General features: G+C 34.5%; 1 long non-coding RNA gene across 1 annotated transcript in view; it reads right to left on the bottom strand.

Moving 5' to 3' along the window:
* Positions 1-25,254, bottom strand: part of LOC113459034 (uncharacterized) — a 78,402-nt gene that overhangs the window by 17,324 nt on the left and 35,824 nt on the right. The window contains exon 2 of the long non-coding RNA XR_003379842.2: positions 16,893-16,995. This is a non-coding gene — a long non-coding RNA (uncharacterized LOC113459034). The remainder of the gene's footprint in view (positions 1-16,892; positions 16,996-25,254) is intronic.

Genomic DNA, 25,254 nt, shown 5'->3' with positions numbered 1-25,254 from the left:
GTGATATAACTGAAATTTATAAAACTGAAACAACTTTTGAATATATACTTCAGTCCCTATGGACAATTTTAGGCTACAAATTGCCATAATTCTGAAGCAATTTGAAGCTCACACAGCAGGTGAATAAGTTTCAGGCTGAGGTAAACAAAGGCTATGCACGTCCTGTATTACATTAAAAGAAGATCACGCTTACATTGTACAGTGGAGTATGTTATAGAAATATCACTTCCACATATGTAGCAGAGTATCTGTATGATTTTTAGAATATGTCTGTTTTAATTAAGCATTTTGAGAAATAGAGCTGATTAGTCCAGGCACAGTGTCACCCTCCAATGACTATCCTGCTTTTGGGAGCTGAGTTTTCTTACGACACATCACAGTGGGATGCAAACGGTCAGATTGATGCTAGCTAGGGGTTGTCTCCTGAAATTATCATTCATTATATAAATTATATAATGCATTACATAAAAAATTAAATTTATGCAGTTTGACTTCAAAAATATAAAATCTGGAATAGAAAAAGAATCAAATATGAAATTAAAAGGTTATAAGATATAGTCAAAATGTTTCTGACATGGCTGTTTTTCTTTTTGTATCTAGGAAACAATATTTCATCTCTTACAGTATCATAGCTCTTAAAAAGGGTAAATGAAAAAAGAATATTGTAAATTGCATACAAGAACATAAAGACATGAGATTATGTAAATTGTTCAAAATTCTTAAGACTTTATTTTAATTATTCACCTTTCGATGCACTAAAAGAGGTAATTTTGTTTTGTAGTGGAAGATGTTTTATCCATGCTTTCCATTCCACTTTTACATGAATACATTAAGTGTGCTTGACCAATACATTATTATTTATTGAGAAGTCTGTAAAAAAATATCTAATGGGAATATTCAGAATATGCACAAAAATTTACATATAAGCCTTAAGTAGATTTGCAGATTGAATAGTTTATCTATTGCAATCCATTGCAGTATGGCAAAAAGAATATTGTCCAAAAAAATAAAATAAAAATATATTTGTAATCTTAATTAAGTTTTCCAATATGTTATAAATCTGGCCTTTATCACAAATGTTTTTTCCTGTCTCCTTTTGATATACACACACTGTGATAACTTTCCTCTTGCTGTGGACACTTTATGAATGACTGCAGATGCATGGGAAGAGCATCGTTTATTGTAAAAACATTTCTATCATTTTCTTGGAAATTAGATGAACAAAGAGTACTTCTAAGGTGTCTAAATGGATCAATCATCAGACAATATTTTAAGAGGTGAGTTGGAAAAACCTTTCACTTCCTCAGATGCAAAGAATATTTACAAAAGAAGTTTTTTTTGTATGACAGAAGTATGAGGTAAAAAATTATATTTAAATCTCATGAGAAAGACAAATGCAGCAGTGTTGTTTTCATTTTAATAGACACTTACAGCCATATTCAAATCGACAAATTAAGACAAAGATAATATTTGTTTCATCAGTTTCTTTGGACTTATTCCACAAAATAAAACATAACAAAACTGTTTCTTACCTGTTTTGTGATTATTTTGTTTTCATAAAGAGAGCTGAAACAGGAAAACTGCATGGCAAGTGTCACATTCATATGAAAAATTCTTGCCAGATTCATAAAAACATAAAAATATGGTTGAGTTATTTGAATAGACATTAAAAAAAGTAAAGACTTGATACTTCATGTTGCTCAGTTTCCCGTCAAGTTATTAGAGCAATTCTTAGAAGCCTTGCAAGGAATTTAACAGCAAAACTATTCTGTTGCAGAGGCTTCTGTAAGTTCTGCCAAAATAATTGCTGATTTGCTGCACGTTAGAACCATTCAGACAAATGTTCAGAACATCATCTTTCTGTCAAACTGTCAGTTTTTTTGTATCTCAGGTGGTTTTAGGTATAGGCTGGTTTTCTATAACAAATTAAAGCCATTGGATAGATTTTTATGGATTACAACTTTGGAATAAGACACCTAAATTCCACCTGAATTGTGTTTTCCCTCATTAAGCTGTATTCAAAATCACATTAATTTTGTATGTGACCCTTGGAACGCAATTCAACAAAATATTGAAACACATTTAAGAAATGAGCATGCTGTGTGAGAGACAGCAGAAAATTATTACTGGCTCAAAACAACTGAAGTGTGTGTGTGTGGAGTGGGAGAGACAGGGCAAGTTCTGAGAAACTGGGATGTGCCCTGCTCCACAACCCACCTCCCTGGAAACTCTAGTCTGCATTGACTGAATTTCAAAATAATCTTCCTGCTTTTATACAAAAGCCATTCAAGAAATTCTACTGAAATTAGGAATTTTAAGCTGCTTTAAAAATAGTTGTTCTGGCAGATAAACCAGGAAGTTTTGAAATCGGAAATCGAAGTACAGAACTCAGGTCTTTAATAATTCTAACAAGGGGTATTTAAGATGCGCTTTCCAAACCTGCACTGCTGGGAACCTAGTCTGCTTAGAATTGTACTTTAAATGCTTCCATATTCCTTCTCTGAAAGAGTGGATATTCTGAGATCTCTAAATGTAGCTGTAATCATCAGAACAATGGCCCTGAAAAAAGTATTGGGAAAATCATCAAACAAGAAACAACGATTGTAAAAACCATTTCTCTTTCAACAAGTAGTATTATAATTAATTTTTCAATCTGGAATTCCTATAAATTTGGAGAGTTCTATCATAGAAGGATGGGTCAAATTAAGAGGCATTTATTATTTTTTAATTATTTTTTACTTTTATTTCCCATAAAGGATAGAAGTCAGATCATTGGACCTCTGCTTTTTTGGATCATTTTTCCTCTCCACTTTTTCTTAAACATAGATAGTAAATTTATCAGTTTACAGCCACAAAGTGCAACTTCTATTTCACTGTGAAATCATTCCAGGTAGAAAACTGATTGCAAATTTGTAATATAAATGATTCAGTTCCTCCACATAAGACATATTCACTCATTATATAATATTTGATGCACCTTTTCCAATTAATTTTTAAACATACAGGCAAAACCAGTGTTATCACAGGAACATGGTTTGCTGAGGACAAATATAATCAGTAAAGACATTACTCTTAGACTGATTTCAGCTGATATGTCTGCAGTGTGAGCTATTTTACAGGTTCACAGCAGCCAAAAGCACAGCACTAAAAAACATTATTCCATGAACAAATTAAGTGGTTTCCCAAAGGTTAAAGAAGACATATATGCACAAGAAATGTCAATAAAATAAAACTAAACAGGTTTGTTGGTGTCTTCTCTTCTTCTCTTGAGGATGTTTACTATTTTGTCAGACTGTTAAGGTATGGACAGTTAAAAATGAAAATTTAAAAAATATCTGAAGCCAACAGAAATTGGTCTACACTATATTTGTGTAGTTAGACAAAAAATTCGTGCCTTTTGTTAGCTCTAATAGTAAAAAAAAACAACAAAAAGATGCAAAAAAAAGAAAAAAAAAGTCAGAAAATCCAACCCACAACATTCCTGCTGTTCTAAAGATGAGCAAAGAGATCTTTCATGTCTTCTAAATGAAACAAAGTGAATGTGAAATATGAACTTGAATTTTTTGCTGCTGTGTTTTAACCTGTTTGATACTGGAATGGAGTAGCACTACAGAGAAACTCCTGAAATAGAACATATTGAATGACTTAGTAAAACAAACATAATTTTATTCAAGAATACTTTCCTATATCCAGATGAAGAAATAAGAAAAGAGGGGAAAGGGGGGGAAAAAGTAGCAATGCCTTTTTTTTTTGACAAGTAAAGAAGATTTTCTCTTTGTGAAGTAGTGGTGAGTTTAATGGAATGTTTGAAAAACATGAAAGCAAAAAAATTTGCATGTTCTGAAATTCTGAACATTTTTTTGCTTATTATTTTTCTTCTCTCTTTAAAAATTTAGCCAAGTCCCAGCTACTGTAATTCTCTGTTCTTGTTTTCTTACATAAAGTTTTTGGATGGTGGTTCAGTTTTAAAAACAAGGTATGGCTTAGAAAAAGGACTCTATTTGTTCAGTCACTATCTCCAATTATTCTTTCGTCATTTGAAAGTTCCATTCTCTTTTAAAATATCAATTAATTAATACAGTGTAATAAGGAAGGATTAATGTGTTTTTACTTAGAAAATACTTGGAAATTTGCAATCTAGATTAGATTGTTACTTTATTAATGTCAATTATTTTTGTCACTTCATTCACTGATAGTCTTAAAGAAATAATTTTAATTTTAAAAGAATGTATTAGACAGTATAGTTTGATCTGTATAGTACTGACAATATTTTTCCTGATTTTAGTCTAGCAACATATATTAATCTAAATCTGTGTTCTGATATGAAAAGTCAAAGATGCATAGAATTTCTCATTTTTCTTTAACCTCACTGTTAAAAATGTACCTGCTTCTACTTTTGACTTGTCCAATTTAGTTGAAAGACCCTGGTGCCTTGCATATTTTCTATTTTAGATTAAAGTACTTTTTGGTGAATGCTATTTTCTCCATGTAAGGATCCAGGAACTGATCCCACAGAATTTCAGGCTCGGCTGGGAGTTAATCATTCTCAGAGGCATGGTCCTCCAGCTCTGGCCACTGACATTCCCTGGGTCCATCATCTCTGTTGAAGACAGAGGCAAAGAGTGCACTAAACACCTCTGCCTTGTCCATGTAATCATCTTTAGGAATGGTGGAATTATTTAGATATTGGTATTCCAAATTTGCATACGTAGAATTTCTTCATACTAAATGTCCTTCCTTATCACATTTTTTTTTTAATTGATCCAAGTAATTAACTGGCTTCTATAAATATTTTTTCTTTCATTCTTCCATGAATGATTACTAAAAGCCTTTCAGAATTTTTTTATGGGGGGTACAGGCAACAAAGATTAAAAAAAGAAAAGGTACTGGGAAAAAAAAATAGAAGAATAAGGAGAAATATCTGTGCTTGGCTTTATTCTGCAAGGTTTATAAAAAAAACCTTGAAAAAAGACATTTCACAGATTGCAGTCAGAAACAGTGATTATTGAACCAAGTCTTCCCTAAAGCACTCTGATTTTCCTTTGCAATGACACTTCTATCCCAAGCCGAGAACTTTCATATTTGGGATATACACTGATCTGTGACAATAGGCATACTGATACTCAGCTGATGAGAAACACAGAAAATCCTTATGTTAATACAGCTTTCCGTAGGGATTATTCAAGGGTATTTAAAAAAAGGAAAAAAGGAAAAAAGGAAAAAGAAAGAAAAGTAATATTCAAAATTATTTTGTCTATATCTAAAGGTTGTGCTTTTAGGTTAACACAAGAATTGAATGGTTGTACTTCAGAGACTGACTGCCCAGAGAAATACAAGGCAAACAAAATCTAGAAATTTTCTCTTTGCATTTTCCGCCTGTGTTTTCATTATTTCTGTAGGACTACAGGGCACAGAGAGGCTCCATGGATTAGACTTTGTACATGGTGCTGTAGATTTGAATCTCTTGTTTGGAATGAATTGTTATTACTTTTCAAAGTTTTAAATTTTTTTTATAGAAGTTGGGAATTTTTTATTATATTTTTTTATTATATTTTTATTATATTTTTTATAGTTTTTGTTATCCAATTTTCCAGCTGAGAGTTTTAAATTGTTTTACAGCTAGAAAACTTCAACAGGTTCCTACAGCTTTCTGCTTCCCTGTTTCTGGTATTTGGTTAGTCTGGGTTTTTTTTCCCCTAGAACAAAATGATACAGAGTTAAACTGCATAAGAATAACTGGTATGAATCTGTGGCACACACAGATCGTGGTCTGAAATCTACCCTGCAGCAGAGTTGACTGATACTGACCCTTTTTTCCCCCACAGTTATAAACTTTCCTCTAAAACAACAACCATTTCCCTAAGAGACCTTAAAAACTTCAGTTTGAAGTAAGATCTTCAGTTTGAAGTAAGTATAAAATTTCTCATGTTGTGAATGATTTTCACATTTCTCGGTGAGATTGCTACATCGTCAGCTGCCCTGGGCATTTCCACTGGCTCATATTGCAGCAAGGTCAGAGGGGCCAAGGGCAAAAAAAGAGAGACTGAAAACACATGCAGGATGCACAGTGATGTGGCATCAGAACTTTCCGAACAGGAGTCAAGATGGAGCTGCTGGCACTTTTGCCCTCTGTCATTCTCTTGTAGGTGACTCTTCAGGCTGATGAAAACAGCTTTCTACATTACTCCTGCTCTCAACAGCCCAGGAAACACCTATATTGTATTGCTTTTGACTCCCAACATCCACTTGAAGTTAACCTCTGCCCTGCAGGGTTACTGCTCCAGTCAATGTCAAAATAGGATAGCAAACAGTAAAAATGTGCTTCAGAATAACTGAGCCTGCGCCAGAGACAAAGGAATATGATAAAGCTCTCCCTGCAAGTTGGGATGTGGCAGAATAGATTATCAGCTGATATTGGAAAGGAAGGTTTCTTTGAAACAAAAGTGTACTGGGAGGGGAAACTGCACCAAATTATTTAATGTAAATGCTCAAAAAAATTTTTTGCATCAATATTTTAAGGATATCCATTGTTTATTACTTGTTTCTGTTAGCTCTCATTGCAAACTCCATTATTTTCTCTGTACATGTATTAAAAAAAAAAAAAAGTAGCTGTGTAAATTTATGGTTGCTTTATTTGGGAAAAAAAAATCTAATTATTTTTATCTCCAAGGACTTTTCAAAAGGCAAATAATTTGTGGAAAAGTCAGTTAATGGCAGACTAAAATATTCACAGCTTTTCTATGCAGCTTATTAATTGAATAGGAAATTTGTAAATAAGTTTCCTATTATTAAGAAAAATAGAAAATAAATACAAAAATTTTAATCTTAATCCAATCTAAAATTAAGGAAATATTTAAATTTAAAGGAAAAGTTAATTTAATACATAAACACAATTTTCTCTCCCTGTCTCTATATATATACACATCCATAAACATAAACTCTTTTAGAGTACCATGTAAGAGTAATCAAACAATAAAAAAAAACAAGTATTTTAGCAGTTTAGTAAGTAAAATTCATGTAAGTGGAAAATAATGTTATTGAAAGATGGAAGTGTTTACCTACAATGTCATTTATAGCTATCTTAAGAAGACATCATTGGTATAACCTGGTAGAATGTGAGAGCAGCGCAAAGTTTAGCACATACGTGTATATAAGTGCTAGGAATTTTTAGCATCCTTAGTGTCTTGAGTTTTGGATGTTATTATTCTGTTCTTGTTTCTTCTGTGGTATTTGATACAGACTTTATTTCATGTCAGCCTGTCTGCTGTGGTTTGAGCCCAGCTGGAAATTAAACACCATGCAGCAGCTTGCTTAATCCTTCTCCTCTCCTTCCCACCCTGGTGGAATAGGGATGAGAATCAAAGTAAAACTTATATGTTGGGGTTAAAACAGTTTAGTAATTGAAAATAAAAGCAGCAATAAATTATTGTATTAATAATAATGGCAGTTAAAGGGAATACTAAGTGATGCACAATATAATTGCTAACTGCCCACTGACCAATGCTAGACCCCTCTTCCCAAAACCATATCAGCTGCCTTTTAAGGTAGTTTCCTCCAGTTTATATTCTGGGTGTGACAATTTATGGCCTGAAATATCCATTTGGTTAGTTTAGGTCACCTGTCCCAGCAATGCTCACCCCCATTTCTTTTTGTGTACCTCCTCACTGGCAGAAGATGAGACAAGGAAAAGGTCCTTAACTTAGGATATTAAGGATATTAGGTCCTTAACTTGGGATATACACATCTTAACAAAAAACCAAAACATTAGTTTATTATCAACAACATTCTCATTCCCAATCCAAAATACAGCCCTGTAAAAGCTACTAAGAAAATAACTCTTCCCTAGCTGAAACCAGGACAATGCCACACTTATTTTCTTCATATAATTAATATTTTAATCTCATTTTTTTGCTAGAAGAGTCAATGAGACATCAGTATCAGATACCTGCATAGCTTAGAGTAGGGGGAAAAAAGAAATTGGTAATGTACATACTGAAAACCCAGTATTCCAATGAAAAAATGTAACTTTCACAATAAAAAGAGTTACATTACCTTTAAATATTAATCTGAAAATACTCTGAAATTCACTAGGCTCTCTAGGTTGTCATGGATAGACATACCTCAGCCATAAAATCATTCTTGGATGAGGGAATAATATTTCTTCTGTGTGGAACTTATAACTATAGAATATGTAATCTATTTTTAAAAATAGTCAAAGGATGTTATTCAAAATAAACAATTTATAACAAAAACCTGAATATTCCCGAAGAAAATTTGTTCTCTGGGTGGTTCAGGAGCTGTCCAGCCAGGGATCTTCATTTATGGGATAATGGACAGGTTTGAGACAAAGGTGCAAGTTGGTACTGAGTAACTCACTGAACCCTCAGCAACACCCACAACTTAATAGGTGAAGGGCCCCTCTAAGTGGAAATTTCAGACTGTCCTGGAAACTTCCTCCAAGCTGCTCCTTCTCTGGAAGGAAAAAGTTGTGTCCTTAGGTATGTTAATTAATGTCCTTTGTGAAGGATCTGGCTCATCTTTCCAGAGACTCCCCTAAATGGTTCGTGCTACAAAACTGATCAAATTGTGCATAGGTAAAAGATTTATAATTAAGCAATAAAAACTTTCTGCCAATGCAGAAATGGATGCATAGGACAGTCTTTTGTACATCAGAAAGTCAGGAGGTGCCTTACATGTGGATTCAGAAAATCTACGGCAGTGGATCATACATGAGCTGAGTTGGTCACATAAGACTATGGGCCAGCTGCATCATGAGACTTCAGCAGGAGAGTCAGACCCAATCCTGATAAATTGTCTGTTATGGAATCTTGCAACAGAAACCTCATTTCCATCTGGGCAGTTACTAACAGTCTTTTATTTAGGCATTCCTCATGTGAAGTTACATATTCAAGGGGCCAAAGAAATCAACTATGCTTGCTCTCTTGCTTTCAAACAAACTGTCCATAGTGTGTACAACATGGACAGAAAAACTCTGCCAACTTCATTTGAATGTCAGTTTAATTATAGGTGAGTTGCATGAGAATATTTCCAAAATTACTCTAATGTTTCCAAATTAATCTGCAGTCACCAGGCTGTACCTGACTGTTGAGCTACGTAGTTTCTTTGTTCTCTGAATTTTATCTATATGTAATTATTACACAGATGCTAAACCTTGTTCTTCGATGTTTCTGCAATGCTTAATGTAGCATAAGTTACATTAGTTTTAGTCTATATTTCTTAAATGCTGAAACAGCCACACAAATCAATGTTGGTTTATGGTGAGATTCAGTAAAGTTCAACAAAGGACATCAAAGAGCATGAAATGAGCTGTCATGGAACAGTTGCCTGTTTACCCATTTTTTGCATACAATTCAAACACTCTTTGCAATGACAATTATTCAAAAATGGGGAAAAGGGTAATTTCTCATAAAATTGCCTAACTACAAGAAAATAAAATCCAAATGAAAGGAAATTGAAAATAAATCAAGGATGGGCATATTATTAATATCAGTCCCTAGACACCTGAAAAACTGTGAAATATTACACCTATACTTCTTTAGTACAAGACAGCTGCTTTAACATATATAGTTACCAAAGAAGAGAATCTTGCAGACATTAGTGGGAGTTATGTAAAATTTTTTCTATCAAATACAGAACAGCTCATGAAATATATCAATATTCACCTAGTTCCTTTTGTCTTAAAAAATAAATATGCTTGCAAAAAGACTCATAGGATTAATTTTCAAAGCCAAATAGAAAGCTAATTGGACATATCTGTCAAGAAAACATTTGAATGAGAAGGCAAGCAATATCTGAGATTGATTTTGGAAATGAAGAGTAACATCTGCCATTTTAGTCACAGTGATCAAGACTTGTCTTCTAAGAGACTTCAAATAGCATGTACCTGTTAAGTTTTCAGAGTAATCCATCTGCCTTGTTATGTAAAAAATTCTATAAATATTTCACTCCAAAAAAGAGTATTTTGTTAATGAAGCCAAAACATAATTTTTTGCAAACATGTAATAAATATTTATTATATTTCTATCCTAGAGTAATTATTCTAAATATTTCATTAAATTCCACATTAAAATATTATTGGATAAAATATTTTCAAAATTAATAACATTATATCAGGAAAACATAACATGGTTTTATTATATCACACATACCAAAGTGCTGAAATAAACATGACGGTTTCAGTCAGTGGAATTTTGAGATCTCAAAGCCTTAAGGAGTGTCATAACTGTTCAATTCCTCTCCTGCTTAGAATTTCAGGCTTTAAAAATCTGACACTATTCAAGCACTGTCAGTTTTCACAGTCAATAGCTGAAAACAATGTGATGGCAATTTAGTCAGCACCACCTCATGCATTCATTGTTTTGTTGAAGTCACTTTTTTGTTTGATAGATCCTGCTGACTGTATCATAGGGGTCTTAGATTTACATAATAAATATTTTCACTGATATGAAGTCTCAGCTTTTTAATGCTAAGTGTTGACAATGTCTAACTTCAATGTTTTTTCTGATGTTTGGATATTACACACTTGATAATTTTTGTTTCAACAAATCAGCAAAGTAAAATATTTTTGAATCAATAGATTGAGGAAGTTGGTGCACAAACTACAATGCCCCTGGGCTGGGTGGTCTCTTTGGTTGGCTGGGTTGTTTTGGAGTGGGGTGGGGACTGGGGAGCTTTAGAGAGTGAGATACCCTTTACCTGGTGTCAAATACCTCTACTTCACAGACGCTTCACAGCGTTATAAAGAAAAGATTCCTCATAAACTTTTCCTACCCCAACACTGGACTCTTGTATGAAGAACGATATAGTTCTTTTATCTTTCTCAGATAACAGTACCCCCATCACCTCAGTATCTGAGCTGTATTATTATTCTTCCTTGTGTATTTTATGAGTTGTCTGACCAATGAACCTCCCAGCTGTGAGTTTGGACGGTGTGGGAGGGTGTTGAAGTCAGTTGAGCAGCTGCATCAGCAATGCTGGAAGGATATTTTAAATTAACTTATTACAGTCCCTTTTCTGGAACCTTTCTCTTAAGGAACAGGTATTTGAACAAATCTAAGTCATTTGCTATTGGTTTACATTTGGTTTAAGAGAGAGTAAGAAATATTTTCATACCCTCTTCCAAATCAGTTCACTTAGGATCAGGCATCCCTTTTGGACATGCATGTTTACTTACAACTGCTCTCCCCACATATTTTGTGCTCTTTCCTATGAATTGACAAGAGGCTTTGGCTAGTATATCTTCATTGCTTAAGAAAAACTCTTCTCTTGAAGAGTACCACAGAAGAAATATTTCAAAGGAGTTAGGGATGTACATGTGTAGTCCCTAGGACGCAATCCAAGAAGGGTGTTCCCTCCTCCTCCCACCCTAACTAAATACAATAGTTTTTATTCCTTTTAGTTCTATGGAATTATTTATTATTTGCGTTCTTCATCCTTTCTGTTTTTCAGTTCTCTGGAGGCATAACCCATCACTCCTGTTTCTAGACTTTGGCTGCTCCTTGGCTTTTGGCTTTACTGCTCTATTCAAAGAACAACCATGAACCATCAATATGCCAAAGGGTGGTGCTCCTGACTCTGAGGGTACCCACAGGTGAACTTTCATTCTAGAAGACACTCATTCTGCTTCAAAGGGCTTGAAATTGAAAAATCACTTTCTCTGTCTGTGTACTGCTTGCAAATGGTTGTTCAAAAACATTTTTTGCCTTTTGGTGCACTTCAATATGCCTCCTAGCTCTTGTTAAATCCAGTTATTTATGTGCAATAAAAAGCATGGAGTTTTAAGTGAAAGTCAAGGATAGGAGGAACTTAAGCTGAACAGAAAAATGTCGGAAAATATTTTCAAACACTGAAAGACCGATTTTCTAAGTTATTACAATACATGACTTCGATATGTGATTTGGTGATTTTGGTGTGGATGTGCAGGGACAAAGAATTAGGAAATCTCTTATCATCAAAGCAACATTCAAAATGTGAATGCTTCTACTAAAACCAAAAATGTTTTATGAATTAGCATTTTTGTAAGGAAAAAAAAAGCTGGCGTATTGAGGATTAATCTAATAGCAACCTTTCTGTATCTGGAATAAATGAGTAGTAAGAGTACATCAGTTAGAAATTACAAAAATTTATGGAGAATTCACACAGATCTAATTGAATATTTGACCATCTCCTAGAGTTTTATATACTAGAATTGCATTTTCACACAACACTTTAAAGATAATTAACAGCAAGGAGATGCTTAAATTGCTAAGTGCATATATGATATTTGTATATAAACTAATAAGTGATAATATCTGGAGAATTATGGTATTAGACTTGACCTTCTCCTGTCTTACAGAAGGTTTAATAATAAGTAATTCACATGAAATGCTGATACAGTACATTTTTCTGACACAAATATTTCTTTTTTTATGATTATTTTGTCAGAAGGTCTAGAAGAGTGTATCTTTAATCATAAGTTTTAGAAAATCTGTATACAATTAATTGATTGCAGAAGATGTAATGCAAAGTTCATGTTTTTTAAAAATCATCATCTTTAACTTCCTCTTCTAATCCTCCCTTAACCTCTGCATCAAGAACATCTCTTAGTAATTGATATTTGATAAGATAGAGCTAATAGAGAGACAAAAAGTATGTCTGATCATAACCCTTGTCATTTTTCTTCATGATTATTTATGAAGCCTGTGCCTTTTCAACATAATAGCCATTTATCAATCAGTGTTATGATGGCATCTTATCTAGTCAGTTTTTAAGTAATTACCATAATAATAAAATAATTCTGATCTCTCTCCCCAGCATTTCTGAGCAGCTGATACAACCCACTCCTTAATTATTTCTACCTGCAGATTCAGAATATGCATTTTTTTTACCAATCAACATTCATAACTTTATATTTTACTCATGTATTTTCATGCAGTGGGCTGCATAGAAGAGGTAGTTGAAAATTTTCTCTGTGAACATATCAACTATGATTGTGAATATTTGTTGATTAACACATAAACTCTTGCTATAATTCAGATACTTGGCCACTGACTGGCTGAGCTGATTCATGTAGATTTATGCCTTCCATTTTATGAATTAATAATCTAATCTTGATAAAGGAATTGGAAATTATCACCTTCATCTTCTTGACATACTGCTGTGGTGGGCATACTAATAACAGGTTAATCATTGACCATTTGTATTTATGTTGTGTCTGAGAGGATGAGCATTATGCTCCTAGCACGCAATTTCCTTTCACGTGCTGCTGAGAAAATATGCACTTTTCTATGGATCTAGAAATAGTGTGCTAGTGTAATATAAGCACCTGCCAATATGAAGTTGTGTATATCAAACTTTTGCCTGTCTGCTCTTTCCTTCCTTCCTTCCTTCCTTCCTTCCTTCCTTCCTTCCTTCCTTCCTTCCTTCCTTCCTTCCTTCCTTCCTTCCCTCCTTCCCTCCTTCCCTCCTTCCCTCCTTCCCTCCTTCCCTCCTTGCTTCCCTCCTTCCTTCCTTCCCTCCTTGCTTCCCTCCTTCCTTCCCTCCTTCCCTCCTTCCCTCCCTCAACTTGCAACCTGTTCTGGCTTGTTACTACATCTGTTTTCAGATAGGAAAACTAATTTACCATGATCATAAACTCCTGTACTTCATTTAATATTCACATTCATAGGACAAGAAATATACTTTTCAATTTGTAAAATAGGGAAAATCTGAAAATACTTCTCCTAGCAAATTTTATCATCATTCCTGTTTAATATCAAGATCAGTGACATTTGTGATTCCTAAGTTTTCTTTTTTTTCTTTTTTTACCATTAAAAATTTTTTATTTAGAAATTATGCTCTTGCTCCTCAAACACTGTATGTGATTCAGGGAAATAAGAGACTGCAGAACCTCAAATACATAGCCTCGTACATTTGGTTTTCAGAGCAAGCTGAACTGTAGTTCACAGTGGCAGCATTCTCTGAATGGTGCCAGAAGCACAAAGGAACTCATTTTTCCTTGTTCTAGGATTTGGTAAAAGCAGAGCTATGGCTTTTCACACTTTCTGACAGGGTAGTGGGTTTTTTTAATAATAAAATACTTTCTGTGACCACAGTTCATCATTTATTCAGTATGTGAAATACATGATAATGATGGCAGTGGAAAAGGGCTAATAAATTGTTAGACCTTCCACAGCTATAAAATAACATAAAAATAGTGATGGAACACTATTTTTTTTGTAATTTTATTTGTAATAAGTTACCAATGGCAAGTACATAATTAAAAACTATTGCATTTTAATCTATATATTTAAAAAGGCAGACAATTCATTTGCCATAAATTAATTTACTGTTTAACCTTGAATGAAAAAAAAATTTACTATACCTCCAAAGATTTAAGACAGACACTGTCAAATTGATGGAGTTTGTCAATAAATCACACAAATTGCTTAATCTGTCATTGAAGAACTTTAGATTGTTTAATGGATTAAAATTTTCTAACAATGCCATCTTTCAATTTTTGGAGATGCAAAATTGCATATTTTGCATTGTATTTTGAATATTTAGGACATCATCTTAGATGATCCTGTAGCATTTTGTTTCTCAGACACAGTACACGTAACTTTTCCAAGTTGCAAACAGATTTCAGGAAGATTTGTCATAATTTAAGGTTACAATGTAATTATTTTTACTGTAAATATATTTAATAAATAACCAAAACTAATTTATTCCAGATTAACAATTAACATGTTTGCTATTCGAGATGAGACATGTCAAGTGTCTGTGCTGATTCAGACAGTCACTAATCAGACGGAGAATGGTGGCCCTCTTGCTTCTCCAATGATCTGGTCATTGATGTTAAATCATAATCATGTATTTGAGATTTTTTTATATTTTACATCAGTTTTCCATCTATAATCCCTTAGTTGTTGCCTGTCCTATGTCAATTATCCTACTTTCTGCATTTTTACATTTGTGATCATTATGGCTCTTTCCTGTGCACTTTTTCAGAGTTTCTTCTCACAATTTATCCATTTCCTCAGAAATTTGATCCAAGCATACACATGGACTGTGTGAGAAAGAGACATTGGATTGCAGACAGTGGAGCCACTCAGAAAAGGTTTACCATCCTCTCTAATTACATAAATTTAACATCCTTCATATGCACAACGTCTAGTACAATTGTGGTCTATATGGAAAGAGGAAACATAAGAGAACGATCCTATGCATTGTTTTAAGGCAATCTTGCAGTCTTTTCTTCCAAGGTCACGAAACCAAACGAAAAATCAACTAAAAGTCATCGTTAATGACTAAAAAGTCATTAATAGAGGTTAAATACATAATCTACACAGCTTCCATGCATTATTTTGTTCATTAGGTTAACACTTATGAAAGGAAATAACTTTAATTCTTATGAAATGTACTAAAAAGCACACTTTTGTGGTTAAATAATGAAGAAAAAACAAAATCATGAAATTGCTTAATATAGGATTTGTAATAAATTAGGAATTAAAAAAAAAACAAACCTGGAAATTCAAATTTAATTTAAAAAAGCATCTGAGCTGTTTCCCTCTCATTACAAATGCATTGTTTTAATCTGAGGCCTTTTATTCCAGAAAAGCAAAGGCTAGACATGCCTGTTTACATTTACTTGCCCATTATTATAATTTCATGCAGCGTATCTGATATTAGATGTTGTTTCTCATTTTGCACAAAAAGGAAATGTAAACAGAAATAAAAACACTACTTATCATATTCTTAGAATAATAATTTTCACCCTTTCATTTACAAGTGGCAATGATAATGTTTTCTACACTCTCTTTTCGTTGAGAGATATCTATTAAATTCCCAAACTTAAAGTGAAAATATGTTCAAGTTTAGATAATTCTTTTTTCAATCATGCTGATAGTACCCCATTATGATCCTAATCTGATCCTTTGGAACGTTTTCTCCTCAACAAACTTCTAACACCTCTAAAAAAAACCCAAAAGAATCTCTGGTTTCATTTCTGGTTTTTAGGTTTTGTTTTTTAAGTTAGGTCTTTTGCCAGATAGTAAATTCTATGTACTATACATCATGCACCCAGAGGAATTAGGGAGTTAATGTGTTACATTATACTCTACTCTTTCCCATGAAAAGCCAGTTGGCAGCTACTGTATACCTGCTTTCCACATTGGTAGAAAAGAGAGAAAAAATATATAATAGGAAATGGTAGCATCAGGCAACTGTAGATCTCAGACTGATCTTTTAAATGTATGACTCTCTTAAAATTGATCTCAAATCCAGCTATGACAAATAACTGAATTTGTTTACTAGTTTCTTCCTTTGTTAATAAATAAACACATTATTGCAGTTTGATTTTTTAAGACTTGGTTTGTATTTGGAATTGCCACAAGGTAGCTGTATAACGTAGGAAATGCAGCCTTCTATTAAAAGAAGCTTGATGCTCCTCTGAGGTAACGAATAGTCAGAAATACCCTCTGAATCCCTACCAGTCTGTAGTCTCAAAACCAGTCCATGCTCCCCCTAACAGCCATTTTCTGAATCCCAATTCATGTGGATGAGGCTAAGAAGCAACACATTAATGTTCCCAGGTACTAAAAATAAATAAACAAATAAACAAACAAACAAATAAATAAATAAATATTTTCCCATGTTTCATATTTTGTTCAATAGAATGCTCAAGTAAATAGTTAGATTAACTATTTTTTTAAAGCAGAAAATGGTTGTTTGAATGTTACTTTTGTAAAATCTGGGGTTTAAAACAAGTGAAAAAGACACGCAACATTACAAGAGGAAAGGAGACTATGTTGTTTTTGCAAACTAGTAAAGAATTGCTCAATGCAAACTGTAAAGCTGGCTGAGTAATCCTGGTGGGTGGAAGTTTAAGGATAGTGAGAAGAGTGAATGCTTACCTTCTGTAGCTATTTGCAGTGTATGAACTTCATGAGTGACATCTTGACTCATTTCAAATCAATGGTAAAAATCCAATTGATTTCAACTGGTCTGGAGTTTCAGCTACAGCAAGAAAGAGGAATTAGAGGAGAAGAGGCATAAAAAGAAGAAATTTAACTGTAAGGGAAAAAGGGAAGATAACTACCCTGCCTATTCAAAATTTGTATATTTATATATTAAAACCAAATTATGGAAGCATATGTGTATATATATATACATACACACATTCATATACTAGTCAAAATAGAGGTTTATGGATTAATAAAATCCACAAGGAAACAAATGGAAGCTCAGCTGGTTTCTGAGCTGCAACGTGTTTCCTTTAGATTAGGTTGTGCTGTGACAGAACTGCACAACTTAATTGTTTTTCACATTTTTATAAATGCTGAGCTCTAGAGTGTGCTTATTTTAAGATGAAATATAGATAGATTTCCAATATTATGAACTTGGTAGATAACAGAGTCTCCACTTTCTTCTCTGAGGCAAATATTTAAAGGCAAAATTCGACTGCAGTGTTACAGAAATAAACAAGATAATATTTACTGAAAGAGGTGTTTTAACTGTGGTTCCTTGATGTCTCTGAACAAAATCACTTGCTGAAATCTATCATTTCATAGAAGTTCATAGAACTTCATAGAAATTCTTCTACACGAAGAACTTCTACGCTATTAAAAGAGAATATAAAGAAAACAGATTCTGATTAATTTATACATCATCCAGCTTGAAATATATTACAATTTTAACTACAATCTTTTTTTTTTTTTTTGCGTCCAGAATAATGTCTATTATTTTTTATCAAAATCAGTAACATTCTTATATATTTTTACACTTGTCATATCTCTACCATTTAAGTACTCATGCAAAGGAATAATCCTGTCCAGAACATTTACTTTGCTTGATTGTATTTCAGTCTTCTGCAGATAGGAGAAAGTTCTGAGCTGTTTCTGTTTGTGAAAGTCTTGTAATTGTCATCTTTAAAGGAAATAACTCTAAGAGCATGTACTCTGTTTCATTGATTTTTTTTGCCTGCTGGGAAGTCAATGACAGGCCTCGAACATCTCATAATGCTCCGAGCAGATGTAATGGTGGTATCATCATCAGAAAAATACTGTCAGAAGAAAGGGCAGCACTTGAACTTCGTGATGACATTAAACTCTGTAAGAACCTTTGGAACCCATTAAAGTTAGGCTCTGTTACTCTAATAAAAATATCTTCTAGAATTCTCCTAACAGAACATTTGTCTCAGCAGTAATTCAAGTTGAAACAATAATTGGAGATAACAAAACAACAGTAACAATTTGGAAATTAGTTCAGCAAGACACACTTTAACGTGGTGACAATAGTTTCAATGAAGATATTTCCGTTTTCTACAGGAGATTGTGTCAGCAACTTAAAAAAAAAATTGATAGCACTTTCAGACAACAAATAAACCCTGTTTAGCTTTTACTGCATGTAGTGTCTCATCTAGAACTATTAACTCCTTGTGTTCCCAAGAAAACTATTTTTGTTTCTTTCTGAAGCTCCAGAGCAGAGTGTCTCTGAGACAATACTGGTAAGTATCTTCAAAAAGGGAAAGAGCAAACCAGGCTGGTCAGCCTCGTCTTGATATTTGGAAAAGTGATTAAGCAACTAATCCTGGAAACCATTTCCAGATGCATTAAGGACAAGAAGAGATGCTGAGAAAAATGCATGTGTTTATCCTGCAGAAGGGAAAGCAGAGGGGAGCCTTCCCAATGTGTATAAAATTTGAAGGGAAGGTGCAAGGAAGATAGGTCCTGTTCACCGACAAGACAAGAGGCAATAAGCGCAAACTGAAGCACTGGAGGCTCTGTGTGAACATAAACAATCACTTTAATATGTGTTTGAGCACTGGCAAGTCTTGCACAGGGAGACTAAGGATCTCCATCCCTAGAGACATTCAAAGTCCCTTTTGGATATGATCCTGAGCAACTGGGCTGGATTTGGTAAGGTGGACCAGATGACCCTCAGGGCTGCCTTCCAGCTTCAACCAGTCTGTGATTCTGTGGCAGATGTAATCAATTTATCATGTGTTTTTTCGTTTGCCATATCTTGATATTCTACAGATGTATATGTAGGTTGCCAAAGATACAAACAAATCACATTGCTATCTTATAAAAAGAGACATATCTAATTATTTTCTGTATGAAAAGTCTAAAGTGAACTACTAATTTGTATTTAAGCTTTGGCTTTTGTAAATTTGCTGGGATCCAAGTAGCGAATAAATAAACTATGAAGTGAAAGTGTAAAGCCTAGCTATCTGCACAAAGCCTGCTGGTGTCTAGCGCACAACTTTTGATGGTTGGGAAGTAAGCATGCAGACTGTGTAGCTCATTAGGGCACTATATCTGTATAATAGAGATTTATTTTCCCTGTCTGCCAGCCAGTGCCTTGCATTGTCTGTCAAGCCAGACTTTTGTGAATTGTGATCTACAGTAAAATATTTGAATAGGGATATGAAGTGCTTGAGTTTTATAGGTGTGGCAGGCCATTAACAGCGGCCTGTTCATTTGCTTAATTTATGGTAGTATAAGGTTTCCTAAGATTCTAGTGTGTCAAAATTTAGACAAGTCTTCAGTATTTGATAAACTGCCAATTAACTGCTATTAGGAAATACAAAAAAACCCCCATCTTTACAGAGGTAGCAAAAATTAATATAGAGTAAATACTCCCAGCAAAGTGTGCTAAACTTTCTAATAAATAAAATATCATACAGCATCAACACAAGTTCCCTATGCTATCTTCTTGGAAAAAGGTAATATTTCCTAGAATAGTGGATAAATAAGTGGGATATAGCTTAATAGACATAATATTTTATGTGACGCTGTGATTTATTTTACTGGATATTAGTAAGTGCTACAATAATTAACATTTTTAATATGAATTCAAGAGATGTCACAGCAAGCTCAAGAATTCTTGCTGTCTGCCTCAGTCTTCCTAATGTCAATAAAGTACAGCAACATCTAAGCTGCCTACACCAATTCTGGTGGAAGACAGGCATATCTAAAGGAATATCAGCCTATCTCTGCTATTTATTTGTCAAGCAAAATAAATAACCTTTCAGAGACTCCTGTAGGATCCCTAAACATCTTCTATTAAATCTATCTCTGTTGTTGCTTACAATCAACACACAGGACAAAGCCCCAAAAATTCACCATTAATGTCAATTAAACATGTTCTAATGTAATGACTTTAATTGTGCTGTATAACATTGATGGAAAGATGTGATTTGCTGCAGATTCATTTTAAAGTAGAAACAAACCTCAGGCCACGAGAGTGACTGCAATGATTGTGTATCATATTTGAGGAATATTTTTTATATAAACTTCATGAGTATTTCATAAACAATATATTTTTACTTTGAAAAAGAATGCGATGCAATGCGTTTCATATTACAAAAGCCATCACATAGATTCTGAATATTGTGAGATGGTATGTAGTCTGTCTATGAAGTGAATTCTTAAGGTTATTCACTGATTTGTTGTGAGAAGCGTGTCAAAATTTTAGGGGATAATAGCACATTATTTACAGGTTGTCTCAGCTTCCTACTTTGTCCCTGAGTCAATAACTATAATACCATATAAATTTACCATACATATTCTTGAAGAATTTTCATTCTAATTCCAATTTGGAAATGCTAGAAACCTATGTGAGGATTATATAATGTGAAAATTGATTTGTTCTACTCAGAATATTCTATCATATAATTTTGAAAAATAGTTGTGTCTCAGCTACCTAAGTAATGTACATGTAAAATAGAAAGGCCACACTCAATTTTCACTTTAGGTTTAGCAAGAAAAATGAAGAAACAAAGACTTTGGGAATAGTTTCACAAAAATAAATTAGTATAAAAGATATATTTAATATATATATTTCACACTGCAATGGAACAGGGAGGGTCTCTGGAACACCTGTAATACATTGATGATGTCATTGTGAGGGGCAGCATTTTCTGACAAAAGGAAAAACAAAATAGTTCAAATCCTTCTGAAGGCAGTTTTGCTGCTGAGCAAAGTAAGCTCAAGGGACCTAAACAGAACATCCAGTCTTTAGGAATAAAATAGCAAGGTGTATGTAATCAGATCCCAATGGATGTGATCAATAAAATAACAGCAATGTCTCCACCAACTAACAAAAAGGAAAGCCAACCATTCTTGGATGTTGTTTTTTTTTGGAAAACGCATATTCCAAATTACAGTCTGATTGTCAGCCCTCTCTGTCAGGTGATCAGGAAGAAAAATTATTTCAAGAGAGGCCCTGAGCAATGACAAGCCATTAAACAAATCAGCATGAGATAGTTCATGCAGTAGCCCCTGGGCCAGCCTGGACAGAGCAAAAGGTTAAAATGTGCTCTAGAGTGCAGTTGGAGACAGTGACCTATCCTGGAGGCTCAGGCAAAAAGCACCAGGGGAGACTTGAGGTCGACCCCATGGCTTCTGGAGTCAGGGATACAGAGCACCTGAGGCCATACACTTGAACTGAAAAATACAGACAACCTCTTTGCTATGGAGGGCGACGGCTGAAACACAGATATGGGGAGGCCTGACTGATTGACTGTGTGACACTTCCACAAACCTGCCAAGGGAATCACCATTATTTTAAAACTTACAGCAAATAATCTTTTAGTTACCATTATAAACCACTTGAAAACCAGAATGCACAGAAACATTTTTTGATATATGTTGGAAACCATTTCTTTCTAAAATCCATTTTATCAAGCATTTATGAATATCAGCTATATTTAATCCATTACTGCTACAGATTAACTTGTAGGCTACACATATTTTTTTTTTTTTTTCGGTTGCAATCAATTCTGCTCAACAACAGAAGCAGAGCTAAAAACAGCTGACAGCCTGTGACAATGCTCCTATTTAACCTGTCTTCACTAAAGAAGAGCTCATATTGTAAAGGCCTTCTGAGAGCTCTTGCAACGGCTACACACCATGCCAAAACAGAGAATCTCTGACATCCACATAGATAACTAGCATCTAATAAGACCACTCAATAATTAATCCCCAAAATATAAATAGAAATCAGCCTTTGGGATTCTATTTCACTCTTTTAGAGCAATTTTTTCATTCTTATCATGGCATGACCTGGTCTAGTGGAAGGTGTTCCACTCTATGGCAGGTGGGTTTAAACTAGGTGATCTTTAAGATCCCTTCCAAATCAAACCATTCATGGTTCTATGACAGAACTTCGACAGTGGTATTTACAATTTCACTTATGTTTGTGAACTCTGTTAAATTCTGCACTGGGTATAGGTATCAAGATGGAAGGGGTGGCCCCTGGAGGAAGCCATTTGCACGTGCCAGCCTCTTCCAGTTGGTTCCAGCTGGCTCTAAAGGACCTGCTTCAAGACACAGCTCAGCCTGTTTGCTATGAATGTGGCGCCTCTGGGAAAGTGCACCTAAGAAAGAGCTGAAATTGCTACAGAGAGGAGAGATCAAAAAGGCTGAGAAGTAAAAGAGATGGAGACACACTGAAAACTCAATTTTCCACTGCAACTTGTGGGCCTTCTACACTGGACCAGGGAAAAGTATGAGAGGAAGGAGTGGCAGAGAGAGACCATAAGGTACTGACTGCACCTGCCCTGCGCCCAGCTCCTCTGCACTGCTTAGGGAGGACAGAGGAGCGAAGGAGCCTGGAAAAGGAGAGGAAGAAAGGTGTTCTGCTAATGTTTTTCCTTCTGTTTTCCACTGCCTGGATTAGTAACTACATTTTAATATTAACTGACAATATATCCAGGTAGCCTTCCACAAGCTAATGTGATGATAAGCAATGTCCCTGTCTTCATCTTGGCCCACAAAATTTCTTATTCCTGTACTTATTTCCTCATTCATTCTGCTAAGGGAAGAGTGAGCAAGTAATTTGGTGGGAGTTTGATTGTTAGCCAGAGCTAATCCATTGAAAGTTCTTAAAGGTGAACATAAATTTAAAAAGATAGAAAAGTGTACTTCTTTTTTATTGGTATGATAAATTTTCCCTCACAATCTATCGAAAGCTTGCACAGCCTTAACTGACCTCTGCTCAGATTGAACGTTTGTTTTTGATTTCTGCATTCTCTTTTTGTCTCTAAAATGTTCTCTTAAAGCCACAAAGTTCTAATAGTTTTGTTCTAATATTTTTGTGCTACTATCCACTACATTTCATGTTAATGCTAAGTTTTCACACCCGAACTGCAGCTAGAGACGCTGCTTCTTTCTGTCACGTGTATCTAAGATAAGGGAGGAGTCCCTACCTGCTGTCTACAAAACAGGAGGTTGCAGATGGATAACTGTTTCTTTGCAGTTTGCTGCAGTGAACCAAAATCTTTTGATGATTTTAGCAGTGTTTAAGCCATAAACCATTTCAGTCTCTCACAGTAGTCAAGAACATATAAACTGATCAGGAGGGCCATGAAGCAATTCTCTATGAAGACAGGCTAAGGGAGTTGAGATTCAGCAAGGAAAACAAAAGGCTCCAGGGAGACTGTACTGTGGCCTTTTATTCTTAAAAGCGAGATGAAAAGAGGCTTCTTACCAGGGCCTATAGGGGCAGGACAGAGGGTAATAGCTTTGAACTGAAAGTAGATCAAGATTGAATATAATGAAGCCATTCTTTACTGTGAGGATGGTGAGGCACTGGAACAGGTTGCCCAGGAAAGTTGTGAATGCCCCATACCTGGAAGTGTTCAAGATTTTGCTGGATGGAGATTTGAGAAACCTGGTTTAGTGGAACTTGTCCCATCTCCCTGCAGAGAGCTTGGAACTAATGACCTTCAGGGTCAACTCAAACAATGCTTTATTTTTTTCTCTGAATAAAATTGGAATGAATATTACAAAACCTAAGCAGAATTCAAATAATTGCACTCACCTGTTAGAAATTAAGAAAAATGTAATGTAACAGTTTAATTTTATGTTTTTGTGGTTTAAATTTAGTTTTGCATTAATGAGTAGGCACCCAGGTCATATAGTCTCATATTTTCTATTCCACTTCCATGAATTACAATTGAGAATAATCACAATGAAAATTAATTTGTACTTCTAATTAATTGGCCAGTTAATGGCAGCCACTTTGAATACAATATGGGGTTTTGCAGAAAAATGGAAGAAGTTGACATCTGAAATAGTTGATATTTCATCAGTGGGGGATGATGGCCCGTATGACCTCTCAAAATCACTTTGAGATGACTGAAATGATAGATTATAAAAATCCCCCGGCCTTTGGTCCTTCCTGAGTGAAATATGTGCTGTGTGTAATATGTAGAACAAGACTAAAAACTGCATTTTTGAAAGCGTGAACTTTTTAATAGAAGACAGCAGTTGTTCTGTTGTTGTCATCATGTGGTTTGGCCTTATCTTAGAATTTAAAAATTCAAAAACATTTCCTAAAATTTAATAACACGCCCATTATTAGAGTAAGGAAATTTTATAGGAAAGCCTTTTTGCAAGAGGAAGCACACATTAAGATACTGAGGATTGCATTCAGTGCTGACAGCTCAGCCTGCAGCTGCAGGGGGAGCAGCGCATCGAGCTCTGGGGGGCTGGACTGGAAGGAAAAAGGACTTGAGCTGCTGTGAACAAAGGGCACAGGGACCTGTGGCCCTGCAGGCAACCAGAAGAAATAATTTTTTTCAGTGGGTTGGATGTTATCAAGGCATATCTAATTTTCATTCTGACTTTTTGCATAAATCTACAAGCTACAGCCTTTAACAGCAGAGCTTCATGCTCACTATGGCAAACTGAAGTCCTCATTAGTTCACTTTTTAGAAAGCAACATTCATTGGGCTATTTAGGGCATTACAGTCTTAATACTAGGAAAAGAAAATGCTAAAATCATAAGAAAATGCCATGTTTTACTATAGATATGTGGCATTATTTAATAAATTTACTAAATATGCAGAAGGAAATCTAAGTTCATCTCTCAGGGCTATTTTTATTGAAGGTGAAATATCAAGCTCATCTCTAACAGCTTCCCTTGCACATCAGCTTTGGACCATTGCCTCACACTGATATCTGCTTGATCTAATAATTTTTAGCTGAAGAGAAAAAAAATATAAGCACAATTAGCAAACAGACAGGCAAGAACACAATTTAAAAGTAGAGAAAGTGAGACACAAGGAAATAGAATTACATTATTTTTGTAGTATTTTTATACCACTGCTAAAAACAATATGATGACCAGACTTAAACATAATTAAGATTTTCTTTCTTTTCAAAATTCAAGTTACTAAACATACAGAATTGCTTTGCAATGATTCCATGTCTACTATTCACTAAGATTGTTTACACAGAAAGAAGGAGTTACGATTTAAGGGTATTA

This window comes from Zonotrichia albicollis, chromosome 5 (assembly GCF_047830755.1).
Source record: "Zonotrichia albicollis isolate bZonAlb1 chromosome 5, bZonAlb1.hap1, whole genome shotgun sequence".
In the NCBI taxonomy this organism is placed as follows: Eukaryota; Metazoa; Chordata; class Aves; order Passeriformes; family Passerellidae; genus Zonotrichia; species Zonotrichia albicollis.
The sequence above is the reverse complement of the archived record's forward strand: the minus strand, read 5'-3'. Positions and strand labels throughout refer to the sequence as shown.